This window comes from Bos grunniens, chromosome 19 (genome assembly GCF_055505025.1).
Source record: "Bos grunniens cultivar Pamir isolate PY7600 chromosome 19, Bosgru_T2T1.0, whole genome shotgun sequence".
Lineage (NCBI taxonomy): Eukaryota > Metazoa > Chordata > Mammalia > Artiodactyla > Bovidae > Bos > Bos grunniens.
The window spans coordinates 50,479,474-50,496,333 of NC_141183.1; positions in this window are offsets into that span (position 1 = coordinate 50,479,474).

Genomic DNA, 16,860 nt, shown 5'->3' on the forward strand with positions numbered 1-16,860 from the left:
CCGTGTCACCCCCCATCAGGGCCGTCTGGGAGACGGGGCAGGGCAGAGCTAGCTTCCTTTATCTGGGGCTTTCAATCTCTGAGCTTCCCCAGGTGGGCACCCTGGAGTCTACCCAAAGGCCCCCCCACCCAGAGCTTCAGATCTTTAATCCCCACCCCACAGCACCCCCCAACAACACCCTACCCCCAACCAGTCCTCCCAAACATTTTCCAAGGCCCTGGAACACCTTTCAAGTCTGCCCCCTCTATGGAAGTGAAAGTGGAAGAGAGCTGACCTTTACTGAGTACCCACTGTACCATTTGATGCTCACAAGAACCCTTTGAGATGAGTTTTAATTCAGAATCTCCAGTTAATAGATGGGAAAGCCTCGCAGCTTCCCCAGAAAGCAGGAAAAGCAACCCTGGTCTCTTGACTTAAATCCTGCTCTTTCCACTACAGCATCAGACTCTTTCCTGGAAATCTCTTTCTCCCTAATCTTCTCAATCTGATCACTGAGGGCCTACCCCGTGCCAGGCACTGGGCTAAACAAATTACTGCATGATCTCATTCAACACTACACTCACCCGTAAGGAGTAGCTATGAGTATCCCCATTCCACAGACGAGGAAACTGAGGCTCAGAGCAGCTGAGCGACTCGCCCAAGGTTATGCAGCATGGGAATGGCGGGGCCAGGACACAGACTGGGTCTCCTGATACCCAGTGAACACGCTTTGCCCAGTGTGATGAAAACACGGATCGTGCCGCTACTGCCTGCAGCCTAGAGCTGGCAGCAGGACTCCCAGGGCAGGCCCTTCCACTCCCCAGGGCCAGCAGAGGGAGGTGCAAGCTTTGAGGGCGGGTTGGCCGGCCTCGGCAGACAAAGAGGAAGGAGGGATCAGGGTCGAGCACTAAGCATCCTCTATCTTCCCAGGAGCGCCGGCCCCATTGTCCCCACAAGTGCCCTCAGATTGTCAGAGCCAGAGCCTCATCTGGCCCTCAGAATATATGGCCACAGAATAATATGACGGTAGGGGGTGGAGAGGTGGGAGGCTGGGGCGGAGGGGCAAATGAAGAAGGATCCACACAGCCCCCAGAAGAAAACTTAATAGTCTGGGGGCTCCCTTGGGTCCTTCTCATTAAAAAAAGAAAAAAATCTCTATTTAAATGCAAATTTGTGCTGGAGCTGGGATGGGTTGGCGGGAGGCAGAGAAGTATCCAGACACTGATACAGACCCGCCATTGAACCTTCTCCCCAGGCTCACCTCGCAGTCTGGGGCCCTGTGCCCAGAAGTTAGCTTCATCCCCAAAGATCGCACCCTCCCCACTTCCCAGGAAAGCCTGGTTCAGCTTAACCCCTCACCACCTCGCTGTCTCTCTTTGTATCTGTCACATACACACACACACACACACACACACACACACACACACACACTCCCTGTAAGCTATAAATAGAAATATGTGGAGCACAAGGAATTATACCCAGTATCTTATAATAACATATAATGGAGTATAATCTACAAAAAAAAATCTGAAATCACTATGCTGTACACTTGAAACTAAACAGTACTTATCAATTATACTTCAGTTAAAAAAAGAAAGAAAAATGTGTCATTGGAGAAAGGGTGGCAAGCTGTAAGCCTAGATTACAGTTTTCTCCCTAAATCCAGAAAGGCGGGGATCCTATCCCTCCTCCACACACCTTCCTCCAAGAAAATAACTTCAGTTTGAAAAGAAGAAGCAGAACTTATACACTTGTATCTACTTTTGGCCCAACCCTCTATATCTCCTGTGCTGTGCTGTGCTGTGCTGAGTTGCTGAGTCCTGTCCGACTCTGCAACACCACGGACTGTAACCCACCAGGCTCCTCTGTCCTTGGGGATTCTCCTGGAAAGAATACTGGAGCGGGTTGCCATGCCCTCCTCCAGAGGACCTTTCCAACCCAGGGATCAAACCAGCATCTTCTGCATCTCCTGCATTGCAGGTGGATTCTTTACCAACAGAGCCACCAGGGAAAGCCAAGAATACTGGAGCCGGTAGCCTATCCCTTCTCAGGGGGATCTTCCCTACCCAGGAATCAAACTGGGATCTCCTGCATTGCAGGTGGATTCTTTACCATCTGAGCTACCAGGGAAGCCTCTATGTCTCCTACCCCTCCCCAAACCAGAAAACCTTGAATACCTCTCTCTCTCTCTCTCTCTCACACACACACACACACACACACCAGGTTTCCAACTAGACAACAGAAGACAAACCCAGCCCTCAAATCCAATTCTTGTGGGAAACACAGTCGCAGGGTAGGGGATGGAAGTTGGCAGCTGGGACCCCCACCTACCCAGCACCCACATCCTGGCCCTGCCCCCCTCCCACAGACAGGAAGATCCCTTTTCTCCCCAGCATCAGCAAATCCTTCATCCTGAGCTCCATCCCCACCCCCACCTCTCTAAACCCATTACCTCCCGGGATAATTATGTGGGTGATTCGCTGGCCCTGGAGGGCTCTTCAGCAGTAGGCATTAACTCCGGATGAGAGGAGGGTTGCCCCTGGCTACCACCCTGCTCTCCCCTCTTCCTCCCCACTAACCAATGAGGGTGTTAATTTAGGGGGAGATAAGGAGATGCTATGTAACTCCATCCAGAACACGTTTACCTGCCCCCAAACTTTCTTTTTCACTTCTGTTTCTGGCTTTATCAGGAGAAACTGAGTCAAGAGCTTCATCCCAAGATAGACACAGGGGTAGAGATTCCCCAACACTGCCTGTGGGCCCCGCCTCCTCCTTCCTGCTTCTCCCCCTCTGCCGCCCCACCAAGCCCCCCACCCAGGTAGATCTTTGCTGCTCCATGTTGGCTAGGATGAGCTGTCTTTGCCGGATGCTGCATGGAGGTGGCACAGGGAAAGGAGGTTTGGGATTGGGGTGGGGCATCCAGGAGACCCATTAAAGCTTCCCAGCCAGACCCAAATTTCAGGCTTGTCTGCTCATGCCCTTGACAGTCAGCTGTTGAGAAGAGAGGACAGCCAAGGTCAGTTCAGAAAGAAAGTGCAAGTGTTAGTCACTCAGTCGTGTCCGACTCTTTGCAACTCCATGGATCGTAGCCCACCAGGCTCCACTGTCCATGGGATTCTCCAGGCAAGAATCCTGGAGTGGTAGCCATGCCCTCCTCTAGGGGATCTCCCCGACCCAGGGATCAAACTTGCATTTCTTATCCCTCCTGCATTGGCAGGCATGTTCTTCACCACCTGAGCCACCAGGGAAGCCCGTGGTCAGTTCACCCACTGCCTATTCCTGTGCTTATGGCCCACACCGGGCTCCCCTCTGGACACCACGGGGCTCTTGGCGTGGGAGGAAAGGCCTCTGGGACCAAGAGTGGTCGGAGCAAGTGTGGGGACCTTGAGTGCACGAGACAGAGTGGGGGCTGGAGGTCAGGGAAGGGGAGAGACCCCTCCTGCCTCCTTCCGAGAAAAAACCCTGAGCGAGAGAGAAGCGAACGACCACGAGGAGAGGAGGATTCACGGACAGCTGGGGCTCGGAGAGCCTCTGCTGAGACAGAGAAGGGCCCAGAGAGGGAACGGCATTGCCTTCTGTCACACAGCGTCACAGCTGGGAGGAGAAGGCGGGAACCTGGGCTCTTGACTCTGAAGCCACAGGCTGACTTCAATTTGACGGAAAGAGTTTTTTGGTTTAAGATTTTTTATGTGGACCATTTTTTTTTAAGTCTTTATTGAATTGGTTACAATAGTGCTTTTGTTGTTTATGTCCTGATTTTTAGGTCTGGCGGCATGTGGGATCTTAGCTCTCTGAGCAGGGGTCAAACCTGCACCCCCTGCATTGGAAAGTGAAGTCTTAGCCACTGGACCACGAGGAAAGTCCCTGGAAAGAGTTCTCTATGTACAGTTGGCACACCCACAAGTGCAAGCCGTGCCCAGCATGTGCAGGAGCCCGGACGTATTCGCTCACACAACTGCTCACACATGGTGTCTGCATGTGGCAGTTTGTCTGTCTACGTCTTCATGATGTTTGTGGGCGTGAGCCTGTCTGTGCACGTGGGGCTGGGTCACACTCACGGGTGTGTGTGGAGGGCGGGGCCCAAGTCCCTCCCTGAAGGTTGGGGAGCAGCAGCCTCCACCGCCCCACTGGCAGGGGTCCCTGTGCCCAGAGCTCCTCCCAGAGCTGCTCCCCGGGAGCTGGCTGGGCCTGGGCAGACCCCCTGGCCCCAAGCTCTTCCGTTCAGCCGCTTCCTGCCAGAGGACCCTCCCGGAGGAGGCCAAGCTGCTGGTGCGATGGTAGAAACAATTAACTGGAAGAGACAGCTCATACCCAAAGGAAAACATTTCCAGATACGATATTACAGCCTCGCCCTCAAAAATGTGGGACTTTACCACGAGGAAAGACAGTTTATTAGAAGACACATTTTTTAATTTAATTATGTAATCTTTGGGGTTTTTTTTTAAGCGGTATGGAGTGGGGGAGGGGCTGAGATGTTGGAATGCATCCTTTGCTTCCGGTGTGTGACCCCTGGGACACAGTACGGAAGTGGAAATGAGGAGGTGACTGCGGACGTCCCGGGGATGCTGCAGACCCAGATCCATCCTGGAGCCCCCAGTATAATACTGGGGTGGCTCTAGGGACCACGGGGCAGAACTGGGAAGGGAAACCACAGGCCAAATCCACCGCCGCCTCGGGGGAGGGGGAGGGCCTGGGCTCACGCAGGCGATCCATCTCACGGCCAGATCAGGCCGTGGTACATTCCTCCTGGCCTCTGCTTGACACACAAGTACACATAGACTCACACACATACACACCCACAAAAAACACTTACACCATGGAGCGGCCCTCGGGGGAGGGGGAGGGCCTGGGCTCACGCAGGCGATCCATCTCACGTCCAGATCAGGCCGTGGTACACTCCTCCTGGCCTCTGCTTGACACACAAGTACACATAGACTCATACACATACACACCCACAAAAAACACTTACACCATGGAGCGGCCAGGCAGTCCAGGCAGTCACCCAGACCAGACCCCCAACCGTCTAAACAGTCCTGGGAGAAGAAGGAAAATGAGGCTCCTCCAGTTAACTACTGAACAGCCTTCTTGGCTTTGGACAAGTTGCTGACCCCTCCCAGGCTGCAGTTTCCCCGTCTTTGTGGAAGGTGGGATAGATGGTTTCTAAGAGTCTTTCCAGCTTTAACCCCCGTGCCTTGAATCATCATCCTTTGTACACGCATTCTTCCTCCTGGACTTTCCCAAGGGTGGGTAGCAGGCCCTGGTATCAGGCAGTCATCAGCTCCAATGCCCACCCACCACTTGCTAAGTATGTAACCCCAGGCAAGGGACCATGTGTCTCCACGCCACCATGTCCCCAACTGTAAAGTGGGGAGAGCAACTATGCCATAAGATGCCAGCCCAACCTTCTGCCTACTGTTGAAGTGTGGGACTCAGGGTCTCTGTCGTGCTCACTGGTCCCCAGGAGAGACCATGAAAGGCCCACGAATGCTCCCCAGGGGTGAATATAGCCAGTATTGGCAGGAAGCAGAGACATTAACAGGACCCCAGGTGGCGCTAGTGGTAAAGAGCCCGCTTGCCAATGCAGGAGACACAAGAGATGGGGGTTTAATCCCTAGGTCGGGAAGGTCCCCTGGAAGAGACCACAGCAACGCATTCCAGAATTCTTGCATGGAGAATCCCAAGGACAGAGGAGCCCGGCGGGCTACAGTCCATGGGGTCACACAGAATCGGACACGACCGAAGCGACTTAGCACAGCACCTCTCTTCATCTGACTGCCCAGCTGTGGCTTCTTCCACCCTCAACCCCATGACCTCTGACCTTTCCCCCTGGCCAACTCTAACCCCCTCCTCCATCATCCAGCCTCTTCCCTGGGTCCAGGGTCCTCAAGGCACAGAAACCCAGGGGCCTGTGTCCTCAGCCCAAAGTGCTGGTGCTGCCCAGCTACAGGAGGGGGGCCCGGAGAGGGGGGGTGCCCAGGCATGGGAGCATCTTTGGCGGCAGCAAATCTCCCCACTTAGGTACTAATGCAGTAAAGTCCTATCAAGTCACAGTGAAAAGGGGCGTAATTTTCGCAGAAAACAGTGCAAGTGATGTATGCCAGAGACCGGCTCACAATAAAACTGTAGAGGAGGGCAGAAAAAATGCGCCCAGTCAATACAATAAAATCAGCACAAATACACCCGTGTAAAGCAAATAAATCTCCCAATCCAAACATTTTACAGCACGCGCACCACAAAGAGGAAGGCGGAGAAGTGAGTGTGTCTGGGCTGTTCAAGATTTTCCCAGAAATCTCTAGGGGAAAAAAACAAAACGACCAGCGAGGTCCCCCCTCCTCCGCCCCGCATCGCCCCAACCATTGCCCCCCACCCCAGTAAATAAATAAACACATATGAAGGACTTGGGGGCGGGTTTGCGTTTCTGGCCTCAACCTGCGAAGGCGACTGGGAGCTGGAGGCCCCCAAATTACCATTCATCTGGCCTTGTTGTGGAAATTTTCAAGGGATTTGCAGTAATTATATGACAAAATGCTTGCAAATCTCACTCATTGCTGAACAGAAACAGGCGGGTCAGGGATTGAACACTTTCAGCTGGGTAATTTGTAAATGTCAATCAGGCAACAGGGCAGAGAGAGAGACAGAAAAAGAGGAGCCAGGAAAAGACTGTAGCAACCTCAGTGTAAGAGGCTTCTTCACCCTCCCCAAGCCAGCAATGGAAAGGGCCAGGCCAAAGTCAAGGCAGAAGGTTTGGGGTGAGGGGGGTGGGCAGGGAGGGGAGAAGGAGGAGTTAGGAGAAGCCGGGAGAGGAAGGAGGAAAAGGACAGAGCCCAGAAACAGACACACACAAAAAAGAGGCTGGGATGAGAGGGGAGGGGGAAGTTGTGGATGGAGAGAAAAGAGAGTGAATCAGGAAAAACAGTTTAAATAAAACCAGGGGAGATTAAATTAACTGATACATACATTCCAAGAGGTAGGTCGCAGGAGCAGCTATAAATACCAGCTCCCTATCTCCCCTGCTCAAGACAGCGGGGAGAGCAAAATAAAATTAAAAGATATAACAATAAAAATTACAAATGCATCTTGAGGACCCTGTCCCCGAGGTCTGTAATGGAGGCACCGAGCAGGGTGAGCTTGGGGCACAGCCTTCACTCAAGCCAGGGGAGCTTCAAGGTGGAAGCCGTAGGAACGTTATCTGTGTGGCCGCTCATTCTGTGTCTCCAATTTTATATGGCAGACACGCGGAGTGCACACTACAATCCACGTGAAGGACCTAAAGAATGGGGGTGACCACCGTGACAACTGATGGGGCACTTGCTAAGGTTTTTCCTGGTCATCGCCACCCCTGGAGGGAACTAGGTTTTTATTCCACCCATTTTACAGGTGAGGAAACTGAGGCTTGGAGAGGCTGTGATTTTGGCTCAAGAAAATTTGCTCCTTAACAAGAAGAGCATGGATTTGAACCTAGGCTCACTAACTCCACATCCTTTCCACCACTGCCTTCAAGGAGCTTATTCCTACCAGCTTCATTTGAGGAACTACACACATTCTTCGAGCACACACCTGTCACACCACCACTACGTCGCGTGAATGGCAAACCTGACAAGCTGTGAACAGAACAAGATACCATTCTTCTGAAGCAGGAAAGTCCAGCTCTCCAGATTCCAAGGATCTTTTTTAGCTTCTCAAAATCACTTGACACCCCACCAACCACAGGCAGTCACAAGCGCACTGGATGGTTCTATTTCTAAACACCTGTAAATTGAGAAAAGCGCCCAATGACCCAAAGCTACAACAAACCCAAGCACACTTTTAAAGGAATTTTAATTTTCATCACCATATTCTTGGGGGAAAAAAATTAAAACGCAGGCAAATAAGACAGAAGTCCTGCAGTCTACACTTTTGTCATGATCTCCAAAGGGGGGTTATGTTGACAGCCACAGGGCCACTCCAGCAGAGCTGGAAGGTGTTTCTCTTACAGCTTTAAACTGGAGTCTCACCTGCCCACACTGCCTGGAGTGCGCCATTCACTCCTCAGAGGAGCAGCAGGGTGCCCAGGCTCCTACCCTGTGCTGAGCACGGCTCTAGAGGCCAGAGTTACAGTGGCAAACAAAACAGGGGACCAAAAGCCCGCTGTCCTGGAGCTCACTTTGCATTCATCATTTTCTCAGTCTTGAAATGATTTTGTGAGAGGCACAATTATATGCCTTGTCTTTCGTGAGTTAAAAGTGTTAACTTACGGAATGTAACTCACATAACCCTTCTGCAATACTTCTTGGCATTTCTTCCTCTTTAAATGCACTGGAGGGATTTCCCTGGTGGTCCAGGGGTTAAGAATCTGCCTTGCCATGCAGGGGACATGGGTTCGATCCCTGGTGGGGGAACTCAGATCCCACAGACTGAGGAGCAACTAAGTCCGTGAACTCTAGAGCCTGCGCTTCACAGCTAGGGAGTCCAAGTGCCATGAAGAAAGATCCCACATGCTGTAACTAAGACCTGAGGCAGCTAAATAAATAAATAAAATTTTAAAAAATTCATTTGAGTCAGTTCTAGTGAGTTCTAGAGCCTATTATATAGCATGAAGTAAGTCAGAAAGATAAATATTGTATATTGACACATATATACGGAATCTAGAAAGATGATACTGATGAATTCATTTGCATGGCAGCAATGGAGAACATAGAGAACAGACTTATGGACCCAGGGAGAGGGTGAGACATATGGAGAGAGTAACGTGGAAACTTACAATACCGTATGGAAAATAGATAGACCATGGGAATTTGCTGTATGACTTGGGGGAACTCAGGGGCTCTGTAACAACTGGAAGTGTGGGATGGGGAGGGAGATGGGAGGAAGGTTCAAGAGGGATGGGACATATGTACACTTATGGCTGATTCATGTTGATGTTTGACAGAAAACAACAATATTCTGTAAAACAATTATCCTTCAATTAAAAATAAATAAATTTTTTAAAGATTAAAAAAAATTTCTTTTTAATGTATTGGAACCTCAGAAATAGAAGAGGCCTATAGGGAGATTCTGGGCAGGGCAGGGCACTCAAAGTCATCCATCTCACAAAATGTAGCTGCTACCCTCCTGGATGCCAGAGGTGGCCAGGGTGATGCAGTCACCAGCCGGAAGGCGCTGACACCCACCGGCCTCTCCACCCACGGCTGACCCACCTCTGCCTCCTGCCTTTCTTCCCCTCCTTCGGCCAACATCGAGGTTCTGGAGTTAAGAGCCCCTGCTCTGATTGGTTAGTCCCCCAGACTACTTGCTCGTCCTGCCCACCACCTCTCAAAAAAAGAATTCCTGGAGAGGGAAAGTATCGGGGAAATTTGCAAATAATCCACTTAGCTATGACTGCATGGATGAGGTCACTGCAGAGAACAGAAGCCTTGAGTCTCTCCACCCCAGCATGGCCATAGACTGTGTAAACCTGAGCAAAATGTTTTCATCTCACTGCAACTCTTTTGCCTCATCTGTAAAATGGAGATAAACACTAGCAGCTGCTCTAGCAGGGCTGTTGTGAAGACAAGGACACAAGGCATGTGCTCGGTAAATGTTAACTATTATGATTATTGCCTTCAAGAGAACATAAAATCCGGGGCAGGAGAGAACGTGGGGGCAAAGCTACAGAGTATCCGAACCTGTTGCTGGCAGCAGAAAGTAGGAGACCAAGTCTCCATCTGCCAGTCCCTAGCTCTGTAACGGCCTCTCTCCCCGAGCCTCAGTTTCCCCATCTGTTCGATGAAAAGGTTGGGATATCTGGGCTGGAAGTGTCTCTGGTTCTAGAAATTAGTGTTGGAATGAGACAGGGCTCAGGACAAGAGGGGACCAGCTACAGTCCTTGACCAAAGCTGGGATGTCCCTGGATGGGGCTTTGTCTCTCTGGCAGGTTCTCCTGGAAATGTCAGGCTCAGAGGAGTAAACGAAATGACCCCACAGACCCATGGGCATCAGTTGGCAGAAGGCGGAATGCTTGAGGGGGCAGCAGGAGATGGGGGGTGGCACCCTACCGTCTCACCTGCCATCTTGGAACCTGGTACCTGCTCCTTCCATTAGCTCCACCCTCAGCTGGATTTAATGAATCTGAGAAAAATTATGAAGTCCCATAAAGCCACAAGTATCATAAAAAGTATAATAAAATTGAGAAAAGCTATTAAGTTATAAATACAACCAATGCATGCAACATCACTCAGTCGGGGAGGAAGTCGCTATAAAATAAAGTCATTCCACAAGTGACTAAATCTCTTAATTCACAAGGCACACGCTTCCCGTTACGGCGCCCAGCTCCGTTGTCTCCGCCAGGAGTTTTGTGTCACGGGAACTTTCCGTGGCAGAGAACGGTGGGCGGGAAGACAAAGCCAAAACCGAGACCAGATGACAGAATAATAGAGCGGGAGCGAAAGAGGGAACCCAGGCGGCGGGCAAGATCTAGCTAGGAGGCCTGGGAAGTAGGACGCCCTTCGGAGTCCGCACTGTGCGGTGGGATCGTCAGGATCCCAAATCCACCACTATTTACTCTGCCCAGCAGCCAAGGTGAAAGAAGGGAAGGAACTGCACGGGAGGGAAGTTTTTAGCTAGTGCTTTGATTTGTGGGCTCCGGGACCCCTTGATTCCGGCCGGGGGCCCACCCACCCTCCTAACCCGGGACTAGCGACAGCACCCCCGCCCCCTCCCCACACACCCCCGTCTCTCCCGGCGCCCAGTCCCCCGGGCGCATCTCCCTGGGGCGTCCCCCCTACCGAGAGCCACCCCCGCGCTATGAATATTCATAGCTGTAATTAGCGCGCCCGGCGCCCATGATGGTTATTGTGCGTCCAATGAAAACAAACACGCTAATGAGCGGCTCTAATGCAGGGCTGGCGGCGCGGGTGGGGAGGACCCCAGCGCGCCCCTCGCCTGGCCCGGAGTGGGAACCGGGAGCACGACCAGGGCGCTGGGGACGGAAAGGAGCGACCCCCGAGAAGGGTGTGAGATGGGTCTAGGAGAAGGGGAGCAAAAGCGAGAGGGGGGGCGCCCCAAGGAACCCTGTCCCCGGAGGGCGGCCGCTGTGCGCTTTCACACCGCGGAGACACCTCTGGGGAGGGAGTCCCAGACTCGAGCAGGGGCTCCTGAAACCCCGGGAGTTAGGGCTACACAGGCCCGGCCCCAGGATGGGACGCCGAAGCGGCCGGTGCGCCCCGAGCCCCGGCCTCGCTGGACCAGTGGATTCCAAAAGACTGCATTTTTAAAGGTTTTTGCGGATTGCCCAGGGCCTATGTAGAGACACAGAGGGGCTTCCCAGGGGTCTCCGTGGTAAAAAAAAAAAAAAAAAAAAAAAAACTCGCCTGCAATACAGGAGGCCCAAGTTCGATCCCTGGCTGGGGAAGATCCCTTGAAGAAGGAAATGGCACCCCACTCCAGTATTCTTGTCTGGAGACTCATGGACAGAGGAACCTGGCGGGCCACAGTCCACGGGGTAGCTAAGAGTCGGACACTGAAGCGACTCAGCAGGCACAGGGCCTAAGGCAGCCCCAGCCTTGTCCTCCTAGGAAGGGTGGAAGGAATGCCTGGAGCGCTCTGGGCCCAGGCACCGGGTACCCGAGGCCGGCGCTGAGGCAGTGGGGAGGAGGTGGCCGTGAGCTCCAGGGAAGGAAGGCAGCCCCAATGAAGAGCAGGATATAGAAGCGAAAGGGACTTAAAGTCCACCAGCTGACCTACCAGGTGCCCTTTTCAGTAGAGAGGGACAGGGTAGAGGACAGGCCGCCCTATTAGCTGGACGCTAAGGACAGTAACACATTAACAGAAGTGGCCAGGCACCTTCTCATCCATGCAAGGAGCTGGGAGGCACACACATTAGGAAACCCCTAGGAGGGACTTCCCTGGTGGTCCAGTGGTTGAGACTCCATGCTTCCAGTGATGCTCTGGGGACCCCTGAGGGCCAGCAGGAAGGAAAGGGCCACAGTCCCGCTGCCGCAGGAAGCTTAGGTAAGAAGGACGGTGCGAAGCACAAGCACCCTGGCCGCTTGTTGGCCCTGGCATCCACCATACCCTGCACGGGGCACACATAGAAGGAGCTGCCTTAATGTTTGTTCAAGTAATGAAAGAAGGGGGAATTCCCTGGTGGTCCTATGGTTAGGACTCAGCTTCCACTGCAAGGGGCATGAGTTCAGTCCCTGGACAGGGAACTAAGTTCCCACAAGCTGTGTGACATGGTCAAAAAATTAAAAATAAAATTTTTTTTTAAAGAATGAAAGAAGGTAGAGACTGGAAACAGGGGACTTAATGTGGGAAGATGAAGAGCAAAGGAACGATCCAGAAGAGAGATGGGGGGTGAAGCCTAGACCAGTGGTGCTCAAGTGTAGCATAATCAGAATTGAATAAGGATTTCTTAGTTATGCACACAGAATTTTTTGGATCAAATTTCCGTAGTATTATTGTGGGGAAATGAACAGGATGGCACCAGTCAGCCTCTCTCCCCCATGCTTTCACGCCCTCTCACCCCATGTTCTGTAACCAATGACTTTGTACCGTAAGCAGCTGAGCTCACTTATAGCACTGCACATGCGCGTCAGGAGATAGCCGCTTGGCCACAGGCTACTTTGTGTGGTACACCAAAGGTATGAGCTTCACCATGAAAGCCCTGGCTGCTGCTGCATTGGAGCTGCATTGGAGCAACATCATGGTTATGTTATATGAGGTTATGTTATGGCTGTTATGGTTATGTTATGGCTGCTGCTACAGCTGCTGTGTCAACCAGGAGGGAGGCTGTTCACACTGTCTCCTGAACCCAGGGTAGGCAAGGCGAGCTAAGAGGCTGGAAGGAGACTTGAGGAGCCATAGGAAATGCAGACACATTTAGCTCCTACTCACCTTGCCTACCCTGGGTTCAGGAAACAGTGTGAACAGCAAGACCATTGGCGTCATGAACAGGATCAGCAATACAATTATTCTGATAGCCAAAAAGGAGAAACAACACAAATGTCTATCAAGTGATGAATGGATAAACAAAATGTGGCATATACATACAATAGAATAGTATTCAGCAATAAAAAGACTAAGCTGCTTTTATACTGCTACCATATGTATGAACCTTGAAGACATCATGCGAAGTGAAAAACAGCCAGTCACAGAGGCCCACATGTTATATGAATCTATTATATAACATTCTGGAAATGTCCAGAATAGGCAAATCTACTGGATAGATTTGGGGTTGGAGGATAAGAGAATTTGGAAGTGACAACACATTTCTTTCTGGGGTAATGAAAATGTTCTCAAATCAATGTTGTACATCTCTGTGAATACATTAAAAGCTATTGAACTGTACACATTTTTTTTTTCTTTACTGTACCTGACAGCATGTGGGATCTTAGTTCCCTAACCAGGGTTCCAACCCTAGCCTCCAGCATTGGAAGGGTAGAGTCTTAACCACTGGACCATCGGAGAAGTCCTGAACTGTAGAGTTTAAAAGGGTAAATTGTGTATCTCAACAGAGCTGTTAACAAAACTTTATGCTAAGTAAAAGAAGCTAGACTCAAAAGATCGTCCAAAATAAGCAAATCTATACAGACAGAAAGTAGATTAGTAGTTGCCCAGGGCTTGAGGGAGGGAGAGGATGAACTGTAAACAGACGTCAGGGATCTTATTGGGGTGATAGAAATGTTCTATAACTGGGTTGTGGCGATGGTTGCACAACTCGATAAATTTCCTAAAAAATCATTGAATAGCACGCTTTAAAAGGGTGAATTTTATGGTATGTGAATTATACTTCAATAAAGTTGTTTTAAAAAAAAAAAAAAACACGGATTGCTGAAGCATTCCCACAGTTTCTGATTCAGTAGGTTTGAGATGGTTGGAGAATCAACCCTATTATCTGGTGACAGCTAAGGCCCTTCCACCCCAGTGGGAGGAGGTCCCACCCCAGTGGGAGGACTGCTGGCCTACAGAGGTGAAAGGCCAAAGCCAGGAAGGGGAGGAGCCTGTTAAAACAACAACAACACGAACAAGGACACCATCCTGGGCACACCTCTCCACCCGGCCTCCACCCCGCCTCCAGTGTAACCCCAGCGGATAACCGGGAATAGCCGACCGCCCCCAGCGTCTGGCAGACAGGCCTCCGCGCAGACAGCGGCAGAGTTCATTTCAAGGCAGCCTCTTCACCATCAACAGAAATTGGCAGCGTAAATAGGAACCGCTGTTTATTTGCCACTTACCTCTGTCTTGTTCCGCTTAAATACTGAGGGGAAACGGGAGCCATTAGGGTCAGAAGAAAATTACAAGCACGCGGCGTCGCTGTGGGTGGGTGAAAATGATATTAGAGATGGGGGGGTGGAATAAATAGAAGAAGGACGGAGAGAGGGTGGGGAGAGGAGGGAAAACTGCCTTGCACCAACAGAGCATGAAATAAAATAAAATTAAATAAAGATCTGTTTGGTGGGTGGGGAATCTTCATCCTGGGAAATATGGGTGGAGTCTTCGGGGGAGAGGAGAGTTGTTATTTATTTTATTTTATTTTTGTAAAGCCAGACTGAGGAGATGAAATTCTGATTTCTGTTGTCTGGCCTGATGAGCAAAGTTGAACGTGATTCTTTTTTCTCTGGGTCACCAGGAAACGGGCCCAGGGAGGGGACAAAAGCCAAAAGCAACCATCACCCCCACCTTGGGATGGGTTAAGGTAATCTCCCCCACCTCTGGGGTCTCGGCTTCCCCCGCAGGGGCTTCACACCCAGAGGCCGCCCCCCTGTTCCCCCACCGGCCCCCACCCCCTGACAGCATTAATTGGAGGCCTGAGCAGTACCACATTTATTACCTCCCCTCCTGCTCCACACTAAATCTTGTGGCAATGCTTCTAAAAGTCAATAAAACGAGAAGGAAGATGCGATAAAATTAAGGTGGAAAGTGCGATGGGGAGAGGAAATGGGAATCTTCTTTTTAATTTAGCTTTAATTTTAATTTTTTGTCACCTCTCCAAACAGCCTGCGTGCTGCTACAGTGGAGGGATAGGGGGCTGTGAGGCTGGCCTGGCTTTTTAAGGGCAAGAAGAAGCTGTGCTGTAGGCTGGGTCTTGGGGGAGGGGGGTGATGAGGAGGGGGCTACCTGTCATGGGTGCTGCAGCTGGGAGCAGGCAGGAGTTAGGGGTGGGAGGCTGCCTGCCAAAACCTTACCCAGGAGGCACTGTTTTGTTTGTGCTCCCAGAGCAGCCTGTCCAGCAGCCTGATTCTGTGCACCCTGAGAGTAGGACCTGGGTCTGGATGATTTTAATCATCCCTTTATCTGGTACCTGACACATAACCCCTAGTGGCTCAGACCATAAAGAGTCTGTCTACAACGCAGGAGACCTGGATTCGATCCCTAGGTCGGGAAGATCCCATGGAGGAGGACATGGCAACTCACTCCAGTATTCTTGCCTGGAGCATCCCATGGACAGAGGAGCCTGGCAGGCTGCAGTCTATGGGGTTGCAAAGAGTTGGACACTGAGCGATTAACACTATTACTACTTACTGGTACCTGACACATAATAGTGATGCTGATCTGATAATGATGGTATCAGGATCATTGCTCCAGCATTGTCCTTATACAATTTCATCTTATTCTTCCCATCGATGCTATGAGATAGGTACTGTTACAAAGACCCATTTTACAGATAAGGAGATTGAGGACAGAGAGCTGAAGCCCCTTGACCACAGTTATAGAGCTTGTGGGTGGCAGGAGTGTTATTCAGGAAACAGATGTGGATAATTCTTACTTATCAAGTGGATAAGGTCATCCCTCGTGGTCCAGGGGCTAAGACTGCACGCTCCCAATTCGGGGGGCCTGGGCTTCGATCCCTGGTCGGGGAACTAGATCCTGCATGCTCCAACTAAAAGACCGAGCATGCTGCAACGAAGATCCAGGGGAACCAAATAAATTTTAAAAAATATATTTTTTTAAGTGGGTGGATAAAGGGCTTCAGTGGCAACAACAACAAAAAAATCCACCTACCAATGCAGAAGACCCTGGTTTGATCCCTGCTCCAGGAAGATCCCACACGCTGCGGAGCAAATAAGCCCGTGTGTCACAATTAGTAAGCCCGTGCTTTGCAACAAAAGAAGCCACTGCCATGAGAAGTCCGCATGCCGCAACTCGAGAAAGCCCGCGTGCAGCAACAAAGACCCGGCACAACCAGAAATAAATAAATCTTTTTTTTTTAATGGATGAATTAATGAGTGAATGAAACTTTCAGAATGCTGACATATTGCCAGTGGTCCTGGAGTCCCTCCCACACACACTGAGCCCATGAACACTGGGGTTGCAGAGCAAGGCAGAGGCAGCTGACCTCAGAGCCCTGTGGAGCAGAGGCTTCTCCGTGTTGGTGGGAAAGACCTTGAGCTCAAGTCAACATTCGCTGTCGCATGATTTCTGTCCCATTTTTAGGAAGGATGGAATCACACTCGATCCCTCATCTCTCTCAAACCAGATGTCCTTCTCACAGAGTTCCAAACAGGAGACAGAGGCTCTATGGCTCCAGCTGTAACCTCTTCCCAAGAACAGGAGCCCCTAGGCAGCAGCATAATTGAGCCTCCTGTACCCTGGCACCAGCCAGGTGTCCGGAAGTTTCACAGCAGAGAAAAGTCGGGCCCAAGGAGAGGACGGGCTTCCCTTGGTCACACAGTTGGTCCCCTCTCCATACCTAGAGGTTTGCTCTGTCTTTTGTTATTCTGATGAGAGTCCCAGAATCAGTATTCTTTCACATCCTAAGTTTTCTTGTGTCTCAGGCCTTGGTAACAGCCTTCCAGGAGATGGGTAGGAGGCAGGTGCTCTTTCCTCTACATACAGATGGGGAAACCGAGGCTTAGACGGGCTCAAATTGTCTCCAGGACCACATACTAACCCTGGCATCAATGCCCAGTGAAGGATTCTGAC